This window comes from Lissotriton helveticus, chromosome 9 (assembly GCF_964261635.1).
Source record: "Lissotriton helveticus chromosome 9, aLisHel1.1, whole genome shotgun sequence".
NCBI classification, from domain to species: Eukaryota; Metazoa; Chordata; class Amphibia; order Caudata; family Salamandridae; genus Lissotriton; species Lissotriton helveticus.
The window spans coordinates 594,581,393-594,602,409 of NC_136070.1; positions in this window are offsets into that span (position 1 = coordinate 594,581,393).

A 21,017-nucleotide genomic window follows, 5' to 3' on the forward strand; every position below is an offset into this window, starting at 1 on the left:
ACATGTAAGCTCCAAAGAGAGCTACGTCACCCATGTGTGTCTTACCAGAGGAGAAGTCCCGCAACAGTAGGCCACCATAACGCGAGATGTCTACAGTCTGGAGGGAAAAAAGAGAACACTCCTAAGAGGACCTCGCAGGATCCTCTGGAAAGTCCATCCAGGTACACCCACAACCCAGGAAGTGCATTCTGTGGCAGGCAGAATGACTATACAGTTGCCAACAAATACCCCACATAGGGTATGTCACATCCCTATAAAAGCAAGGGTACCTCTTGAGACTAGCTCATAGACATAGGAGTCGAAAATAGGGGCAGAAACAGCTGTCTAGCTCCACAGACCATCCAGGAAATAACAGCTTGAACCCAGAGACAGATACTAGAGAAAAACAACGACAATGCGCAACCAATGAAAACGAGATCAGAAGTCCGCAACAAAAGACAAGAAGCAACGTGGCTCATGGAAAACCAGATATGAAACGCTGGACCGCATGACTGTCAAAAAGTTGAGCTCCATCCAAGGGCAAATCTCGAAGACGCTCCTGAACATTTTCAGGAAAACTGCCATCACCAGCCAAGCATAGCGACGCAGACCAACTGACCTGGCCACAGCCCGGCCCACAGAGTCAATGATGTCCATATCTGACCGAATAGAAAACAGTGCCAGTTCATGACCCCCTTGGAGTATCCAAACCAGGTCAGTCCGAGAGCCTTCCGGAAGTGAGGGAAGGAGGCGCTCAACTGAGTCCCAGAGGGTGAAAGTAGCTAGCGCAAACATGCAGGATGTGTTCAAGAACCGAAGGCCCAAGCTCGTGGACGCAAATATATGTCAACCACATATCTCCAGGCATTGAGACTGCCTAGAAGGTGAAAGTAACAGAGGAGAGGAGGAGGAAGGCAGGGAGGTCGAGGCTGCCTGGACAACCATCCCTTGAGCCCAAGGGTGGAAGGACAAACAGAGAGGGTCATCTGGAACTGAGCAAGGACGATGTGCAATAGCACGATCCATAGGGTCCTCTGATGAGGGCCGCACCCAAGTCCTTAGAAGAATGTCGTACAACGACTTCCCCAAAGGCAACACGAGGTCGATATCCGCGTTGCCCTGGTGGAGCATATCCAACAAGGGATCAGAAGGCAGAGAATCTGATCTAGCCTGGATTTATAGAATGGCAGCGGCTTTGCCAACAACTCCCGCAAACGCTGCACTAGCCTCCACGGCCATCCTAGGTGGTGACAGCAGATCATCAATAGGGGACGGCTAACACATCCACCAAAAGCCAAAGACTCTGTAGCCCGAGGAGGACCAAGGACCTGGAAGTGCTCCATCTGAACAAGTCCCAGGTAACATGTAAGCAACACCGGAGGGGGGGTGAACCAGGGGCGACATCCTTCATGAGCAAAGGAACAGCAAGGGACATCACCGACGTCGCATCGACACCGACCAGCTCCGAAGGAGGCTCCATCGACTGGCATCGGGACGACATCAACTCGACATCCACCGCTATGGGATACTGCGGTGCGGGACAGCGTCGACTCGGAGACAAGTCTCCTGCTGCAGCCGCATCAGACGTCCTCGCAAGGAGCCCCACAGGACTGTGCCCTGAGGCCATAGGTGGACTGCGGCCCGACGTTTGAATGGGAATCCTTACTGGGCCGAATCCTAATGTCGCAGTGACGCCGGGACCGGAGTCAGGGTACTCGGCCGGCACTGAGGGCGAACCCGCCGGTGAGCTCCTAGTCTAGTCCCTGCCACCTCTGTGGGGCCCGAAGGCACGCCAGGTAGAGGGGTCGACCCAAAGATGTCCTGCAAAGCCTGTTGCCTGTTAATAGACTTCCATCTGGGTCCTTGTCACCCCAACCCCAGGAAATGGGGGGTAGGAGGGGGTCGACTGCTGAGAGGCCATGTTCGGAAAAGACCGGGAGCAGCGTGCACAAATGTCACGGCTACGTGAGGCTGAGGGCCTCCGTGACTTTTTCTTGTGCTTGCCTGCAGAAGGTGAGCAATGTCCGCGGGAACTACTCCGTGACCTGCCCCAAACAGGAGCATCAGCTCGAGATGGAGACCGGTGACGCTTGAACTCTGAACGGGGAATCCGAGCAGACAACAACTTCATCCGACGTTCCAGCAGGGACTTCGGCTTCAGAGGAACCGCTTCTCCTAAATCCGCGTTGCAGAAGCAAAACCGAAGAAGACTGACGTCAGTTCACCGGGAGGGACTTATATGGCTCCACTGACATATCCTTGGACAAAGTCGGGGCAGAGCCATGCAATACCGTCCCCCGGCATGCCGAGGTACTGCTGTAGAATCTCCGGATCCAAACTGGCGCCTGGAGGATATTCTAAGTTAAGGAATTTGCCGCTAGATGTCTCTATCAGATAGAAGACCTTAAGGTACACTCACTCACAGAGGATGGCTTGGCTTGATGTGTGTGATAATTAAGCATTGACGGCGTGCCCCAGCACCTACAGAGTTTGTTCAACGTTGAAGATGTGTAGAGACTTAAAGTAAACAGGAGCAAGTTGCAAATGTATTTTGAGTCAGATCATATTCCCATCTGGTCAGCATACTCACTGCCAGCATGCTTGCTGCTTAAATGCAGCTCCTTGAAGGGCCCACCATGTGGGGGTGATTGAGGAGCGCTACAATTCATGACATGCATTTTAGTGTGGTGATGCGGATGCCAGCACTAAAATGCCTTAATCTACCTAACGACGCGTGGTACTTCGCAGGGCTGTCTTCTACAGTTCTAAAATATACAGTTCTGGTCGCTAGACCACATCTCGACCCACCACTTCCTTCTTCTCCCTGTACAGTTCTCCAATTAGGCCTCTCTTTTACTGTAGTTTAGACTGACCCAGTTTTTGGCATTTATTTAGAAGCTTCGTTTTGCAGCTGGACATCCACATCTGTTTGATACTATGGTTTGAGAAGGGGGCACTTTTTTACATTAATTAGGCAGGTGTGTGGTTTTGTGTGTTCGGTCTTCAAATCTCTGAAGTTCACTTGGATATGAGTTTCTGTGATCGTATTATATTTTCACGTCGTAATATATTGAGAATTCTATAACTCCCATTGTGCAATATTTGGATGTCAGCTTTTATGCGTCCTAGCAAAGTGAGAAAATGGGCACAGTTCTTTTGTGTGACAATTTCAGACATTATGGTAATTCAGAAAAATTACAGAAAATGCATTATTCTAACGCAAGATGCACTTGGCAGGGCTGAGCACGTCCATTGCTTACGTTTGAGTGGTTTTCCTGCAGCCTTCAATTGTTTTTAGGTCGAGCCTGCGACAGCATGCACTCTCGCTTGCGAGACTCTTGTTTTCCCCATAGGATAGATAACATTGAACTATTCAGAAATTGTTCCAAGTGTTGGTCTTTGAAAGTGAAAACTATTTATCTCTAGAAATGTACTCATCTTATTGCGAAGATCTTGGTCTTAAAAATAAAGTACAAACAAAGTATATCTTTCTGAAATCGATATGGATCTCCTGTTTGACTTGTGTGTCCATTATTGGTCAATGTTGTGCAATACATGTCTTACACTCCTCTGTGTTAGGCCTAAGGCTGCTTGCCCACACTACCACTAATAGAGCACTTTGGGTTTTACATAGAGCCATGTACACTTTTGGGGAATCCCTGAACTCTGTGCACAGTATAACCACCTAGTGAGCATACCATATTCTATAACTCCCATTGTGCAATATTTGGATGTCAGCTTTTATGCGTCCTAGCAAAGCGAGAAAATGGGCACAGTCCTTTTGTGTGACAATTTCAGACATTATGGTAATTCAGAAAAATTACAGAAAATGCGTTATTCTAACGCAAGATGCACTTGGCAGGGCTGAGCACGCCCATTGCTTACGTTTGAGTGGTTTTCCTGCAGCCTTCAATTGTTTTTAGGTCGAGCCTGCGACAGCATGCGCTCTCGCTTGCGAGACTCTTGTAGTCAATAAGGTGCTTAGAACCAGCCTATAACTTTCCGTTTATTGGGCAACCAGTGGCAAAGTGGAGAACTGTTTTAAAGGAGTGGGCACTGGCGGAAGAAGTGCATATGCGTAACACCAGGAGAGATAACAAACTACCGGAAGTGCTGCTGGTGTGGGGAGTAATGATACAGGAGATAGCAACACACACCGCACAATCCACACAAGCAAGTCCAGAGCCGCCGCCTTCTGCGGGGGGGGGGGCAGGTTCTAGGGGACCGAAGCATGGGGACACAGTATAGGTGATACGATATATGGACCTCAAGGTACCCAGACCCGGTAAAGGGGGGGAGAGGGGAGGAATGGGACGGGAAGGGGTTCAGGGGGGTAGTCGGGGAGGGTGGAGTTAAGTTGCAGTTCAGTTTGCATAATGTTCAGAGTAATGAATAGGACTAACAATAAAAAGTGAAAGGGAGGACGCCTCCACTGATAAGACTGGTGGTCTAATTTCGGACTTGCATTGTTATAAAACTGTGCTCCAGCTCGTCTGAGGCGGAAGTGATTGTTGTTGATTATTGTATATTGTCTGCTGATTTGGAGGAACACCTAACAAAGAAATTAATTTAAAAAAAAAAATCCATTTATTGGCATCATTGTTGCTGTTCTTTGATGCCTTCTCGTTGGGCAGCACTTGCCATACATCATGTCCGTTGCTGGCCCTAGCACACAGGCTAAGTACACATTAATTGCCTTTTTGATTGTTGCCCCTATGCCGGCCATCTGGTGCTTGTGCTGCAATTCAGGTACTATTTTTTGGAGCTATGGTGCAGTTAATGCTGGCCGCCTCATAGCTTTTTAGGTCTCGCCTATCCCATTCTGCAAGGAATGGATAGGGGAGAATTATAGTGGGCAAAATCGTTCTCAAACCATCGGGCGGATTTTAAACAGTTCACGTGAACACAAGCACGCGCTTTTCCCTCGCTCCCGAGCCGCCTGCCTCCGAGAGCTTCACTTCAAAGGGCTTCCCCGTTCCACTGCTTCACACATCACGGCCGCCAGACCGTGTCTCGCATTTCTCCTCCCCCCCTCCCCACAGCAATGCCAAGAGCTTGTTTTCCATCTGGTGAATCAACCAGAAGGCAACGTCCAATAGCCGTGACAGGCAGCACTACTGCATTAGGCATGCATACTTTCTCTCAAAAGTGAAGAAAGTTCAAAGGCACTTACCCTTAAATAAAAAACAGCAGGCTCCAGATAAGCCGCGCCAAACAAGACGCTCTTGTGTACTAAAATGTGCGTCGATTTCACATGACCGACCGATCTGTAGGCTGCTGGGAGAGAACTTTGAAGTAGTTTTGAACTTTGGAGTCCCCACACAACTGAGCAGTTAAACATTTCAACAATCAGTCTCAAAGGCTTGAACAATTCAGGTAGCTCGCAAGAGGCAAAAGGCATCGATCATTCCAGAAACGTATTACACAAACTGAAACCAAACTTCTCAAAGACTAAATAAGATGAAAATGGAGAATAAACGCGTGCTGTCGTTCAGCGTAAAAGATTAGTCCAAGAATTATTTGCAGTTAAAAATTGCCCAAATCTAGCATTTCTACACCAGAAACGGTGACATGATAAATATGGCTGCATGGAGCCAGGGGCACACTGTTCCGGCCCAGTATTCTTTCTGGAAATCTGGAAATTTGGAGCAATTGCAGGCCTGCCAACTTGGAAAAATTTTCACCGACAGGGGCAGGACTTAGTGCCGAACACAGCGGGAGGAACTTTTTTTTTCTCCTCATTCGCCTCTAATCTTGCTTTAGATACACACTCCAGTAGTCCGTAACCACACTCAGCAAGCTGAGAGGCGTAAGCGTTCTTAGATGGAAAGACCCGCCTACCGGCAGCTAGAGGAACTTTGTACTCGGACTACATATCCCAGAACGCACAGCACTTTTTTTTATAGGAACACACAACTGGACAACAATTTACAGAACATCGAGGTACCCTGTAACCTCAATTCAGAACATTGCGAATACCACATTTTACACTAGTAACTTTTATTTATCTTGTCTACAGCACAGAGTTTGACAATAGAGTTACTCTACATGTGTGAAAGCAGGCAGCACCTTCCTCTTAGAAACAGACTGCCTAGAGAGAAGGAGGCACAGAAGTCTAAATGCTTTACAACCAGTGGCTCTTAACATGTGGTCTGAGGACCTAAAGGGGGCTGCCAAGCCTACAGTGACCGCTTACAAAATTAAATAGTATTTACAGATTCATAAAATGTGTATATAAATGAAGAAGCAAAATGTAAAATTGAAATGTTTTAAATATTCAGCAAATGAGAAGGAATTTGAAATTGGAGAATAAAAATGTAATTGCTTTCCTCAGGTTGATTCATGGTTCAGTGCAAGTGCATCAAACAGAATATAGTATGGATGGCGTGCTGAAAAATGAATTTAGAAAAGCTATCTTATCAAAATTAAAATGGTGTTTTTTATGATTGTGAATTAAATTAAATATTTCACCTTTTGTGTATTGTTTTGTGGTTCAAATCATTATAATAGCTTAGAATGGGGTTCCCGGCAACCAGTAATGGCTCTGTAGGGGCCCCCCAGAGTCCAATAAATATTCAGAGGGAGTCCCAGATTTCAGTAATGATTAAGTGGGGGTCCACATAGGTTAAAAGGTTGAGAACCGCGCTTGGTAATATGAATTCAAGGGTCTTTACAGAAAGCTACCCAAAAGAATGTCTTCCTACAGTGTACAACGAAGGAAAGCCAACATTTCATAAATGTAAACAATATTACAAAGGGGGAAGGGTCCACTCGTGTAGGTGTCGGCCAAGAAAAAATTCAGAGAGCAACACTCTACCCCAAGGTAGCAGTAACATGAAATGCCATCCTTCTCACAGAAAATAGCAAATCAGACGTCTACAAATTTGGACTGCATTTACAATATAATTTTGTAAAATATTCTATTTATCATGTTTTATTTTAGGTTAAAGTGTACATGAAGGATAACTGTGATACATTGTTTTTGGTGCTATCGCTTGCTAGTATCCATTAAAATGCAACCATTGGGTTTACAAGTCAACAAGATAATGGAAGTCGCTGCTCCTCCCTAGTAATTAGCAATAGGCTGGTGGATTCGAGGCTCTATAATGATGTTACAATCCTACTTCACATACAAGTCAAATGCCTGGGGCTGTCACACCAATTGCAAGTTATTGCTTTTCATTGGACTGTCTTTAGGTCTCGCCTAACAGACTGGTTGAGAAAGATACATTCTGAACTTACAGGGAGCTTAGAGCAGCAAGACGATTTCTTATCATTGGTTGGTGTTATAGTCACTCTTGCGTGCTTCTTATTCTTTTCTTCTGCAGTCCCTCTCCGGAGCATAGACTCTTTACCATCCTTTAAATGTGCTGTCTTGTATGATTCTACTGCTCTCTTTTAGGGTAGTTCGTTCTGTTTGCTTAAGCACTCCATGAGAGTGCACGTTTTCCAGCTCTCTCCCTTGTGCGCTTCTCCCCATCCAAATAGCCAACCTGCAGTTTGTGTTACTCTCTTCCTCATTGCTTCTCCTCACTGTGATACTCTATCCCTCGTGTTGCTCTCTCTCATGTGCTGATCACCTACTCTCTGTGTTGTTCTCTCCATCAGGTGCTTCTCCCCCACACCCAGTGTTGCTCTTTGACTCGTATGCTACTTTTCACCTTATCCCTCTATGTTCTACCCCATCCGCTTCTCTGTTGTCCACTACCTCACAATTTTGTATCTTTATTTTGCACTTTCGCACTACACAGAAAGGCACTTTTTAATTTACCGATCCAAGTGGAAAATGGCACCCACATAATTCTGCCTGGTTGCGTGCATGCTGTTGAATGCATGCTACTACAGAATAATGTGAGAGGCAACAGTGATTTCTATTTTTATGTGTCCTATGCAGCAGAGCATCGGCAACCTACATTTGTGAAGTCAATAGGTTGAAAAGGCAAGATCTATTGGCTCTTAAAAACACAACGAAGCAGTACTTCCTTGAAAACATACATTCGGTGCGCTCCCCGGCGGTACTCTGGGAAGCCTACAAAACGGTTCTAAGAGGGCAAGCGATTAACTCCATCACGGGGCATAGAAGGCAGCTGTCGCGGGAGCTGGACGATCTGGAGGTGGCACTGCTGGAACAAACCGAAACTCATGAGAATAACCCCTCTCCCGCCGGCCTTCACGCCCTCACCCTCCAGCAACAATTATATGCTGATCACTTGCGTCAGCTGGTGAAGGGACACTTAGCCGACACTCGTAATAGAATTTATGAGGTGGGAGAAAAAGCTGGAAAAATGCTGGCGTGGCTTGATAGGCGGGAGGGCAGCTTTAGGGGGATCCAAAGTCTGAAAGATGAGAGAGGGGTGATACATACGGATCCGCGGCAAATCACAGAGTTGCTGGCGACCCATTTTGAGCGAGTATACACCCCGGAGTGTGTGGTCACTGCTGAAAGGGCCAGGGCCCTCTTAGCTCCGATAGAGGTCCAGACGTTGTCGCAAGAGGCCTCAGATGAGCTGGAGGCAGACATTACTGTCGATGAAATCCAGATGGCAATTAAGGCTCTACATCCGGGAAAAGCAATGGGCCCAAACGGCATACCCATTGAATGGTACCAAGCAATGCCTGAGACCCTCAGTGTACATCTGTTAGGGATGTATGCGGATTGTCTGGAGGGGGGTCTCCTCCCGCCAGACCAGCGGGCAGCGACCATCGTGACCATCCCCAAGCCCGGCAAACCGCCGGATGAGTGCTCCTCCTATCGGCCTATCTCCTTACTTAACGCCGAAGCGAAGATATTGGCTAAACTCCTGGCACAAAGGCTCCTGCCCCATCTGTCGTCAATTATACATCCGGACCAGTCTGGTTTTATGCCACATAGAAACACATCACTAAATCTACGGCGGTTACATGGGATATTGGCTAGGGCGGACACTATCGACACGCCAGCAGTGATTTTGGCCCTGGACGCCAAAATGGCTTTTGATCTGGTGGAGTGGGAATACCTGTTTGAGACATTGAGCCGTTTGGGATTCGGCCCTCGCTTCATTGCATGGGTCAAACTACTGTACACCGACCCGGTGGCGCAGGTGGTGGCTAACGGCCATATATCACGTACATTTCCGTTGGGGAGGGGCACACGACAGGGGTGCCCTCTATCGCCCCTGCTGTTTGCAATCTCTTTGGAACCTCTTGCGACCCTTCTGAGAACCTCACCGCTTCTCAAGGGCATAAGGTGGAGGGGGGGATGGGAAGACCGTCTGTCATTATACGCAGATGATATGCTGCTTTACCTGACAGACCCTGTGGATGGGGTGCCGGCGTTGCTAAATATCTGTGATACGTATGGCAGCGTTTCTGGCTATGCGTTGAATTGGACCAAATCTGAGCTGTACGTCTTGCGGGGCCCGGCCCCGATTCTGGCCGACACGTGCCCGCTGAAGCAGGCGGGTTCTTCCTTTAAATACCTAGGGATCCACGTTACCAGAGATCCGGTTGAATTTGTAGATAAAAACTTGAAACCCCACCTGGACAGGCTGAAACGAGATGTCAAATTCTGGTCTGACCTGCCGCTGACACTCTTGGGCAGGGCAGCGCTCTACAAGATGATGGCACTGCCGCGTTTCTTGTATGTCCTCGAAAATACACCCTATCCCGTGACACCACGATTCTTCCAGAAAGTAGCTGCTCTAGTCTCGAACCTTCTATGGGGTAACCTCCCTGCGCGCGTGGCGCAATCGAAGCTGCATAGGGATTGGTACGATGGAGGTATTGCACTGCCAAATCTTATGTTGTACTACTGGGCTGCACACCTGAAGCCAATAAACCAATGGATTCACGCCCCACATACCGAACCAGCCTTCCAGTTGGATAGGGCTCAGTTGGGCATGGATACCTTGCTGGGTCCGTTGTACGACCGCCGTAAGGTACGGGCCTTAGTGGGCCCCACTAAATTAACTGTTCAATTATGGCACACGGCGACAGCGGCACTGGGTTGGAAGGGGAGGCTCACCAGGTTGACTCCGCTATGGGACTCGCGGGCACTAGGTAATATGAGGAACACTAAGGGTTTTGAGCACTGGGACACGATAGGCATTTCCACGGTGGGTGACTTATGGGAGAGGAATGCTGTGATACCCTTCGACCGCTTAAAAGAATTGTATGGTTTGGGTGACAGGGAGCTTTATAGATACATTCAAATACGACATGCATTGCTCGCGGCCCTACCCCCCGACACATCTTTGCCCGAATCCTCGCCTCTGGAGGATCGCCTTCTCACTGACTACATGCTAGAAAGGGCGACGTCACTCACGTACCGTAAATTGCTTAATAACTCCCCGGATCCAACACTCCAACTCAAAGGGAAATGGGAAGAGGACGTAGGGGACATGGATGAACATGAATGGAATGCAGCTCTTGGATCCCCCAAAGAGGTGGGCATCTCAGCGCGTATGCGCCTAGTGCAGTTCAAGGTACTACACAGGGTTTATTACACAAGGTACATGCTACACCGCATACATAGGGCGCCACATCCATATTGCCTCCGTGGGTGTGGGGAGGAGGGCACTTTTTTCCACACTATATGGGAGTGTCCCAAGATACAGGAATATTGGAAACAAATACTACGTACGATCTCCCAAACACTGAATCGGTCCCTACTGCCCGACCCGCGGAGGTGCTTACTTAACATTTGGGAACCCACTGACCTGTCTAGGTATGAACAACTCTGGGTCACGGTGGGGTTAATGATGGCAAAGCGAGACATAGCACAGCGATGGGGGGTGGCAGACCTCCCGTCCAAATCCCAATGGTGTCTACACATGGATGCGGTGATGGTGACCGAGAGGGCGGTGTACTCCGGTCGAGCCTGCCCGAGGAAATGGAACAAAGTGTGGCTGCAATGGAATGGGCACAGGGGGGACATTTGTGATCCTTTAGAAGACGACGAACAAGAGGACTCTGACGAAGAGGGAGAGGAGGGGTGACCCGGGTTGAAGTGGATGGGCAGGAGAGCGATCGGGGCTATTGCATGCGTCCCCTCTTTCGACATGCTGAATGGGGAGGAGGGTGGATGGGAATGGGGGGTGGACTGGGGCACTAGCACACTGGAGCAAGGGGAGGGAATAAGCCTCTCCCGAGAGGAAATGCGTTGACCTATGTCTGATCGTACTATCATTCCTACTGTTTTAGGTTTAGAGTTTGTTGTTTTTCAAAAAAGACAAAATACCATCAAAACCACTTCTAACGTTGATAATGCTGTCTCGAATGCACTTTTACTGTGTAATATGCTCTACTGGACACTTGAAAACACTGTTGCTTTCTTTATTTCATTGCAAACTTAAATCATGTCTAACTTACACGATATAGCGGCCGGCCCGTGGGGTTGTAGGCGATCCGCTGTGTAGTATGCTAAGTGCAATAAAGGTTTTGGAAAAAAAAAAATAAAAAAAAAAAAAAAATGGCAACATAAAATAGATCTTTCTAGCCTCTTACTATAGTACTTTACCATGCGAAGCTGATAAAATTAATTAACTCTAAAGAAATATAGCCTTTTATATAAGGTCCTCGGGCGCGTTTTATGTCCCCTTCTTTTTCGTCATTTAATTCTCACACATTGTTGAGACAACATTTAGACAATTTGATTAATTACATCTTTTGAGAACTAATAAGTAACAGTAAAAGGGTTTATACACAATCATGTTCGGTTACATAATATAAATACATTGAGCATATATCACTTTAAGAGGCGGAACACTTCCCACTTATTGCCTATACCTATGTCGGATATATAAGCGAATCATGGACAGGGTAACAAGTTTGATTCATCCCGACGAAACGTGAGGCGCCATTTTAATGACCAGCAAGTATCTTCATACAGGTAAATGCCGCATTACTTCGGCCGTTACTAAGATCTTCATTATTTTTAGACCCGCCGAAATAACTTATGCTGGCCGTGTTCCATCTATTTCTTAGATGATCGAGTCTTGTGAACGGTAATATCGTACCCAAGCCGTTTGCGAGAGACATCTGCGTCCATAGATTGCTTAATCGCCAGTCGGCTCCTTACAAAGAACCAGGTAAACAGAACGTCTTAGTTATACTAAGAATAATCTGTTAACAATAGTCCGCAATAGTATTCCAAACTGTGGTTTCTTTTATTCCACTAGGTGCCCAGAATGCTCTTCTCACTATCGCATGCTTTTGAGCAATTATAGACGGCAGCGCTTCGTAAATATTATTGATTCTTGTTCACTTATCAAATGATAATGAGGTAACCGAAGATTTTTACCATAAACATTGTGTATCTATCTAGCTTGCATGTAGCTTCCTTTTCTTCGTAATATATATAAATAAGTAATAGGTATGTATCTATCCACAGCCTTCCACAACGGCTTTAGAAATCTCTGAAGATTAGACCTTCCCATTAGTAATCTTCTGGCTTCGGATATCTATAGCTGATACCTGCAGTACGACCGTCTCTTCTACAGTCACACGAACATCATAAAGAATCAGGTACACGACTTAGGACCATAGGGAATATATTTATGCCCCAATAATACTTGTTAAGAAATATATTTAATTATTAAAAAACATCCGTTATTTGCAGCAAATTATGATGCCACTGTTGCAATCGACCCCACATGGTTTTCTTTGACTTCTAACTTTTGACTTACGAGTGACTGAACTATTTAAAAGCTATATTTCAGGTAACTCTATTTAAATAAATGATTCATACCACCGTTAACAGTGTCGTTATCCACACATCTATACCCAAAGCACGGAGACTGATTAACGGGCTATTCTTTCTAGATAAATAGGTAGAAAATTAATGCGTGTATATTGCCATAAGGATCAGTTAGTTTTAACTGCAAATTTCAATATTATTTTCCCAACGAATATCCACCCAATATACATCAACGGTTGTAGAAAAAACACCCCGGACATTCCATAATGGTTTTTTCTATCTTTCACTAATTTTGGCAAATTTTTGTCCTTTCTGAATATTAGCCATCAAGGATGTACCTGTCAGGTTTCCACCGTGTATGGTCGCTGTCCGCCTAATGCGGGAGAAATGGCGACCGCACGGAACGAACTACAAGTCCCAGAAGGCCGGGAGACGACGTCACGTTCCAGACGTCGGTCACGCACTATCCCGGAAATAAACACTGCCGGCACTCACTCGCGGTGCCGATAATTATTGTCAAGACTGGTCGGTAAGGAGAGGTAGCGGTAAGCTCCGTTTGGAGAAACATTATCCGACTTTGTCTTGTTTTCACCCCGTGCTGGTCGGGTGAAAGAGTTTGGATTTAAGCGTGTGTGTATGCGGCTGTGTGCACAAACAAAGAACCCTGATACGACCTTGTGACTTAACAAGGCTTTTGCTCCTCTTCCCGTTGGACGAGACGCTGGTCCGCGTTCTCATTGCGGGGGGAGGTTTTGTTTATGGTCGAATCGGACCGGTATAGTGTTTTCAGTTCCACACACTTCTTGCACGTTTTTGCCATATATACGGTGATTAGAACTGTAAAATCAGACTCTGTTTGTGGAAAGAGAGATCGTGTTTCCTCAAACACGAGGGTGCCAAGAATCAGATTCCTTCCCCAAAGGGATAAACTCAATCCTTTGGCAGGAAACTTTGATAAAGGGTGAATTTAACCTATTCTGCCGTATTTTCGTTTGTGATTTTTCTTTCATTTCATCATTATCCTGCACTTTGTATTTTGACTATACAGGGGAGACGCAATATGGGTACGTGATCATGGGAATAGTTCTAGCCTAAAGAAGAACACTGTATTCAAGTGGTAGGTAGATTGAGATGAGGAAGTAACATAGTCTCTTCTGAAATCATATGTTTATTGTGTTCTTATGTGCTTGTTGTTGCAGTTGGCTTCCTTTCCCAATCTCGGCCCTCATCATTCCTCCCTAAGTACAAAGACCCATATATTTTCTTCACAGGTAGGGGCATAGAACATTGTAGTGGATAATAGAAAGGATTGTAGGATATTCCATTGTGGGGTTCTGGGGGGGTATTTTCTAACTCATTGTCCTTGTCGTTTCAGATCTCCCTCCCCGCCGTCCCCTTCCCTTCCCGCCCTCACGGGACAATCTTGGTAGTCTGTATTACGCATTTCAGACTCTAGGAGAGTCGTGTGGGAGAGGTTATAGGACAATCAGCACAGCCCCGAAGAGAACCAACGCCGGACCCGACAGTACCAGTAGCATTTATCCTGTTTCACCACTTCAGTCTATGACACCGATTTCTGTAGATACAGATATTGGTGAGTTGTGCTACTCGATATTATAGCTACATTGTTAACCTATAGATTACCATACATGTCTTATGTTACCTCAAATCTTATTAGCGTAACATCCATTTCGGAACTAGACATCTAAATGGATCAATATATGAATGTTTAATTCAACTAGAAGAACATGGATACTTAATAAGATTGATTGGAGCCCAACCAACTCTTTCACTTTGTTTCTATTTTCATTTCCTCAGGTGCATATCTTTGCACAAATTCAACTTCTATCTCAGCATTTTCATACCTCTTTCTAAGTTATATATTCTTTAATAAGATGGTATGATAAATGTCGCAATTATGTCACTTTATGTAAATACTTTACCTCTGAAATGACAAAATTGAACAGATTCTTTGTGGTAGATCAAAGTTCAATTATTATATTACTGGCTGGAAAGTTTTAAAAGAAGGAAAAAAAAGTAGCAAATGTATTATATATGAAGCACTGTTGAATATATAGAAACTTATATACGTTTTTTAATACTGTTTATCTTGGTTTTTAGAACAATGATGGCAATGTCCTGAGGAAGACACATACATAGTGTCGAAACGCTTAGACGAAAAGCCATCTTTAATGTCAATGGGATTATTCCATGCAAAGTATATGTATCAATGAGATATTCATCCAAAGGAATATTTTTTATTGTCTTTTAAATCAATTATATCAATGAACTGTTTCATGACGTTTTTTTATCAAATGTATTAAAATGTATTTTCTATATTGTTGTCAGTGCTTTATCATTTTTAATCAGTATAGTTTCACTTTCTAATTCTGCCAGTTCTTGTGTTGTTGCCTGGGTGTGATATATTTTCAAAAACAGCCCGAACTGCCAAGCCATGCCTTCCCTGGACCGGAAACAAGCTTCCTAGGACCGGTTTCTGGAATTCCAGCCGTCTTCAGCCCGGCTTGCTTGAATCCAGTGGCAAAGTGAGCAAGTGACTCAACGATATGACTGACATATCATATAGCAGTACGAATCTGTACTGAAGCCATGAAACTGCTTTTCAATCTGGAGACTCCAATGGAATTGGCAAGGTTTGCTAAGTTTGCACATAAGACCAAAGAACTTTTAGGTAAAACAAGCATAACGCACCTTTGAACTGAAATTATTAGGCCTGAAGAACTCATGCTTTATTTAGGAATGTACATCTCTTACTTCATTGAAATGAAATCGCCTATGTATATTTAGCACTCAGACTACTTATGCCACCATCGGACCCATGTAATTTATAACATCATTGAAACTCTTCATTTAAAACTTGGTTTGAACATCCCAAAGATAATTTTGAATGTATTTATAACTCTGTGACCCAAAGCAATCAATCAATCAATCAGACAGATTTGTATAGCGTGCTACTCACCCGTGAGGGTCTCAAGGTGCTGTGAGGGGGGGGGGAGGAGAGACGCTACTGCTCGAAGAGCCAGGTCTTGAGCTGTTTCCTGAAGGAGAGATGGTCCTGGGTCAGTCGTAGGTGGGCAGGGAGGGAGTTCCATGTCTTGGCCGCCAGGTAGGAGAAGGATCTTCCTCCAGCGGTGGTTCTGCGAATGTGTGGGACGGTGGCGAGGGCGAGGCTGGCGGAACGGAGTTGGCGGGTGGGTGTGTAGAATGTGAGGCGGTTGTTGAGGTATTTGGGGGCCCATGTCGTGGAGAGCCTTGTGTGCGTGGGTGAGGAGTCTGAACGTGATCCTCTTGCTAACGGGGAGCCAGTGCAGGTCTCTCAGCTGGGGAGAGATGTGGCTGTGGCGGGGGATGTCCAGGATGGGTCGTGCAGAGGCGTTCTGTATGCGCTGGAGTCTTTTCTGGAGTTTGGCTGTGGTTCCAGCGTAGAGGGTGTTCCCGTAGTCCAGTTGGCTGGTGACGAGGGCCTGGGTGACCGTCTTCCTGGTGTCGGTGGGGATCCACCGGAAGATCTTTTGGAGCATGCGCAGGGTGTTGAAACAGGATTATGAGACGGCATTGTCTTGCTTGGTCATCGTGAGGGAGGAGTCCAGGATGAAGCCCAGGTTGCGTGCATGGTCCGTTGGCTTGGGGACGGTGTCCAGGGCCGGGGGCCACCAGGAGTCTTCCCAGGCAGAGGGGGATGTTCCCAGGATGAGGTCTTCCCTTTTGTCTGAGTTCAGTTTCAGACGGCTGAGCTTCATCCATTCCGCGACGTCTTTCATTCCTTCCTGGAGGCTGGCTCTCGCGGTGGCGTGGTCGTTGGCGAGGGAAAGGATCAGCTGCGTGTCGTCTGCGTAGGAGATGATGTTAAGGTTGTGTTGGCGTGCGATGGCTGCGAGGGGGCTCATGTAGACGTTGAAGAGGGTGGGGCTGAGAGAGGATCCTTGCGGGACGCCGCAGATGACTTCGGTGGCCGCGGACCGGAACGGGGGGAGGCGAACTCTCTGGGTTCTACCAGCGAGAAACGAGATAATCCACTCCAAGGCCTTTCCTTGGATTCCGGTGTTGCTGAGGCGCTGTATAAGGGTGCGGTGGCATACGGTGTCGAAGGCTGCTGAGAGGTCCAGGAGGATGAGGGCAGCTGTTTCCCCGTTGTCGGGCAGGGACCTGATGTTGTCCGTAGCTGCGATGAGGGCGGTCTCGGTGCTGTGGTTTGCTCCGAAACCGGACTGCGAGGGGTCGAGGGATCCGTTTGTCTCGAGGAAGACGGCGAGTTGTTTGTTGACAGTCTTCTCGATGACTTTGGCCGGAAAAGGGAGGAGCGAGATGGGGCGGAAGTTCTTGTGGTCCGTGGGGTCCGCGGTGGGTTTCTTCAGGAGGGCGCTGAGCTCGGCGTGTTTCCAGCTCTCCGGGAAGGTGGCGGATGTGAAGGAGCTGTTAATGATGTCCCGGAGTTGGGGTGCGATGATGGAGTCGGCTTTCTTGAAGATGTGGTGTGGGGACGGGTCGGTTGGGGAGCCGGAGTGGATGGTGTTCATCGTGCGGGTGGTGTCTTCGGTGCTAACCGAGGTCCAGGTGCAGAGGGTGGTGGTGGTGGGGGGTGCTGGCTCGGTGGTTGGGTGCGTAGTCTGTGCACCGAAGCTGTTGTGTATGTCGGCGATCTTGCGGTGGAAGAACGAGGCAAGTGAGTCGCAGAAGTCTTGAGAGGGTATGATGTCGTTGTTGCAGGCGCTGGGGCTGGAGAGCTCTTTAACGATGCTGAAGAGTTCCTTGTTGTTGTGGGAGTTGTTGTCTAGTCGTTCTTTGAAAGTGGTCCTTTTGGTGGTGCGGATCAGCTGGTGGTGTTTGCGGGTGGCGTTCTTGAGGGCTGTCATGTTTTCTTGTAGTGTAGTTCCTATATTCCCAATAGGCTCTGCGCATTGGAATAATATAAACGGTAGTTTAGACGTAGGACTGAGGTCATCTAGGTCTCTACTGAATATATTAGACTTAATTAGGCATGCCAGCTAGCTCAGAGGTCACTAGAAACTTTCTCGAATGAACAGGAAGGAGTTAACTTTCCTGAATAGACAAGAAGGTATTACTTTCTGACAACCGCATAAACATGACAACTTTGCTCCCCCCAGAATAAGGAGTATACCTCCAGAGTCGCGGAAAACAATAGACAGCTATTTTACTCAGTCAATCGTACATGCTTAGTTTCACCAGGAGTGCAGAGAAATAGAGAGACGGGCGTTTTCAATAAAAGTGGTTATTTATTGAGCAGTCTTCTTTTCATGCAAGAGAAATGAATTGCCACAATTGCAATATTTATCATGAAGTAAAGTGCGTACAGTAAAATTAGTATTATGAAACAATACTGTAAAAGCATTGATATGGTTTCTAAGCCATAGGATACTTAAAACGGATAAAATAAATACATACATAAAATCATTGACTAAACGTACTCAACTGGTGCTTCTAAGATACGCCTACCCCGGTGTACCTAACCTAAGCCTAGTACGTGGGAAGGAGTAAGTGAGCTGCAGTTTAAGTTAAGTTATTTTTGCCAAGAATCTGAATCAAGAATTCTCTAAGGATCTAATCAGCTCCGTACCCTGGTTATAGAATGAAGGAGGTCTTGTATCTCTTTCTCAGGACTCGATCTCCCAGCAACCCGCAAGGGTGACTGGAAACACTGGAGCTGGATTTCTCGGCAGGAGAAAAGACAGCGTCAGCTTCCTTCGGCTCTCGTTACAGCTGGGCTTCGGGTAAGTAGTTAGCCGATCTGCTCCAAACCACTGTGTGTTTGCTTAAGGCAGATGCTGGTATATTTATACATGGAAGGTGCAGAGTTTGACGTAAGGTTGGACATAAGACGTCACTAAGAACTTGCAGTTCTTTCAGGACTCCAGGAGTTCTTGGACAAATCAAAATAGAATCAGGGGGAATTCCCGGGCTGCTGGAGGCTTGGTTTGTTTTAAGAACGCGTTGTACTTTCTAGGAGTCTATGGGAGTAGCCTTGCCGTATTTGGACGGCATTGGCTATTACTAAATATGGATATGATTCTTATGCCTTTATAAGGATATGATTTGTTATAACCACATAAGGGCATGAATCGGGAATATTTAAATAAGGTCCTAGATACGTTCACAACACCCACTCCACGTATAATGTCCATCATTACTAAATACTAAGCAATCCTAAACTTATAACGATGCATGTGTTTTCCAACCCACCCCAAAATACATAAAATGCATTTGAAATGGTATGTACACGAAAAAATGAGTATCATACTGTACGTTTTCAAGCAGAGGTAACATTCAGATAATGCATATATGGTACGTTGATTGAATGATTTGCGAAAATTACATTTATGAAATGGCTCTTAATACAGAAAAGAAGGTCGAGACCATTTCATCACATATTTATACAAGACTGTACATGTGCTAGAGGCTAAGTTAAAATATTGTCTCTAGAGTCTCTAAAAATAGAAATTCTGTTCTCTAAGAATAGTTCTACTTTAAAGCAGAGTATCATGTGCCAAAAAGATAAATATTTTTGGAACGGAAAAATAATTTCGCTTTCAGGGGAAAAAAATAGTTCAGATGTTTTCAGTAGTGTTGTTTATCAAAAACTGAAGGCCGAATTCAGAGTTCAGGGAACGCTGTGTGCTCATGTTTTGTTTCAAAAGTTATTCTCGTTGTTAGGGGAGAACATAGGTTCAGATAGGCTGGCAAAGAATTCGTCTACAACAGTAGGTGAAAGTTGGACCTAGTCCGAAAAAGTAGAAATAGTGCATATGTGCGAAGCATTGCCATCATCAATGTCTGGATCAGCAATGTTCACAGAAGGTTGTACCTGTGTGCCGCTTTCATCTCGTACCTCACCGCAACCTAATCGTAATGGTGAGGTCTCAACGAATGCCGTCATCAGAATGGGTAGCCGCTGGGGACAACACGTTGCATGAGCTGTTACCGAACCAAGCACAGTATCGATATCCATAGGTACTGCTGATGGTAGTGTAAGACAAACGTCCAACATGCATTCTTCTCCGCATAGCAGGCATCGTAGAACAGGTAAGATGCAATCTTGCCAGATTGGTCTGAATGAAAGAAACCAGGTAGTATTCAGATCTCTTAGCTGAGCCAAGCCGAGGACCTTAGTAATCCGTTCTCGGTATCTCATTGCTAGGATCGTTTCTTCCATAGTTGCCTGGGTTTTGTCTGTGGCTTGACTTGCCATATCTAAAAAACAAGAAGATCACTAATCCATCTACTCTTTCCTCTGCCATAATTCATGCCAATACTAGAGGCAAACCAATGTTTGATGACAGTCCACTACGCAAGTGGATACACGCTAAGGGGGGGGGTAAAATCAAAATCAATGGCCTTACGTCTTTCTGGAAACAGCTCCACAGGGCCATCAACTCCATTACAAGAGAATCAAGAGAATCTGGATGTGAATATGCAACTCTAGCTACACCCCCAAGTCCATCAAATCAGAATTTGGGAACACAGAGCCTTCAACAACAAAAGTCTAAGGCAAGAGAAGAGACTATTGAAGTGGCTTCCAGTCTAAATGATCTTGTGTGTCCGGTAGATAAAGAAACAGACTATGACACGCAGGATACTAACGATTTACATCGAGAAGCGCCACCTTCTGACGCTTCACTGGGGACCCCTTCTCTTGCACTAATCTTGAATATGCTCACCGAACAGAGACAAGAAGCTCAACAACACTTTATGCAACTGAAGGAGGACAATACTAAAATCCAATCGTACTTATATGAAGTTAATAGCAATATGAATACGATAACGCAAGAAGTGGAAGAGCTACAGCATAGAGTTGCACATATAGAAGAGTCATCGGTTAAATATGAGCAGAAAAGCTCCAGTCATGGGGATGAGATCCGGGCTCTTTAATTCAAGATTGAAGACATGGAGAACAGACAGAGAAGGCAAAATCTTAGGCTCTTTGGGGTCCCTGAAGGGGCAGAAGGGGCAGATCCAAGAGCGTATATAGTCAAATTATTTCAACGTGCATTTCCGGATCTCGCAGACTGGGATTGGGACTCTCAGCTTCAAAGAGTCCACAGGTTACCATTAGCTAACAGAAACAGAAACAATAAGTTCCCTCGCCCATTTTTGATTTATTTTGGAAACTTTTTACTCAGACAAGCAGTATCTTTAAAAGCCAAACCTAATACTCCTATAGCTACAGAAGATGTCACCTTTTTTGTCCGGTCTGATCTATGCAAAACCACCATGGAGAGACGTTGGAATTTGCGTCAATTAATAGACCCATTTAAAGCCGTGGGTGCCCAGGTTTTCCTCCAAGAACCTGCATGTTTAAAAGTTATTAAAGCCGGGCATACATACT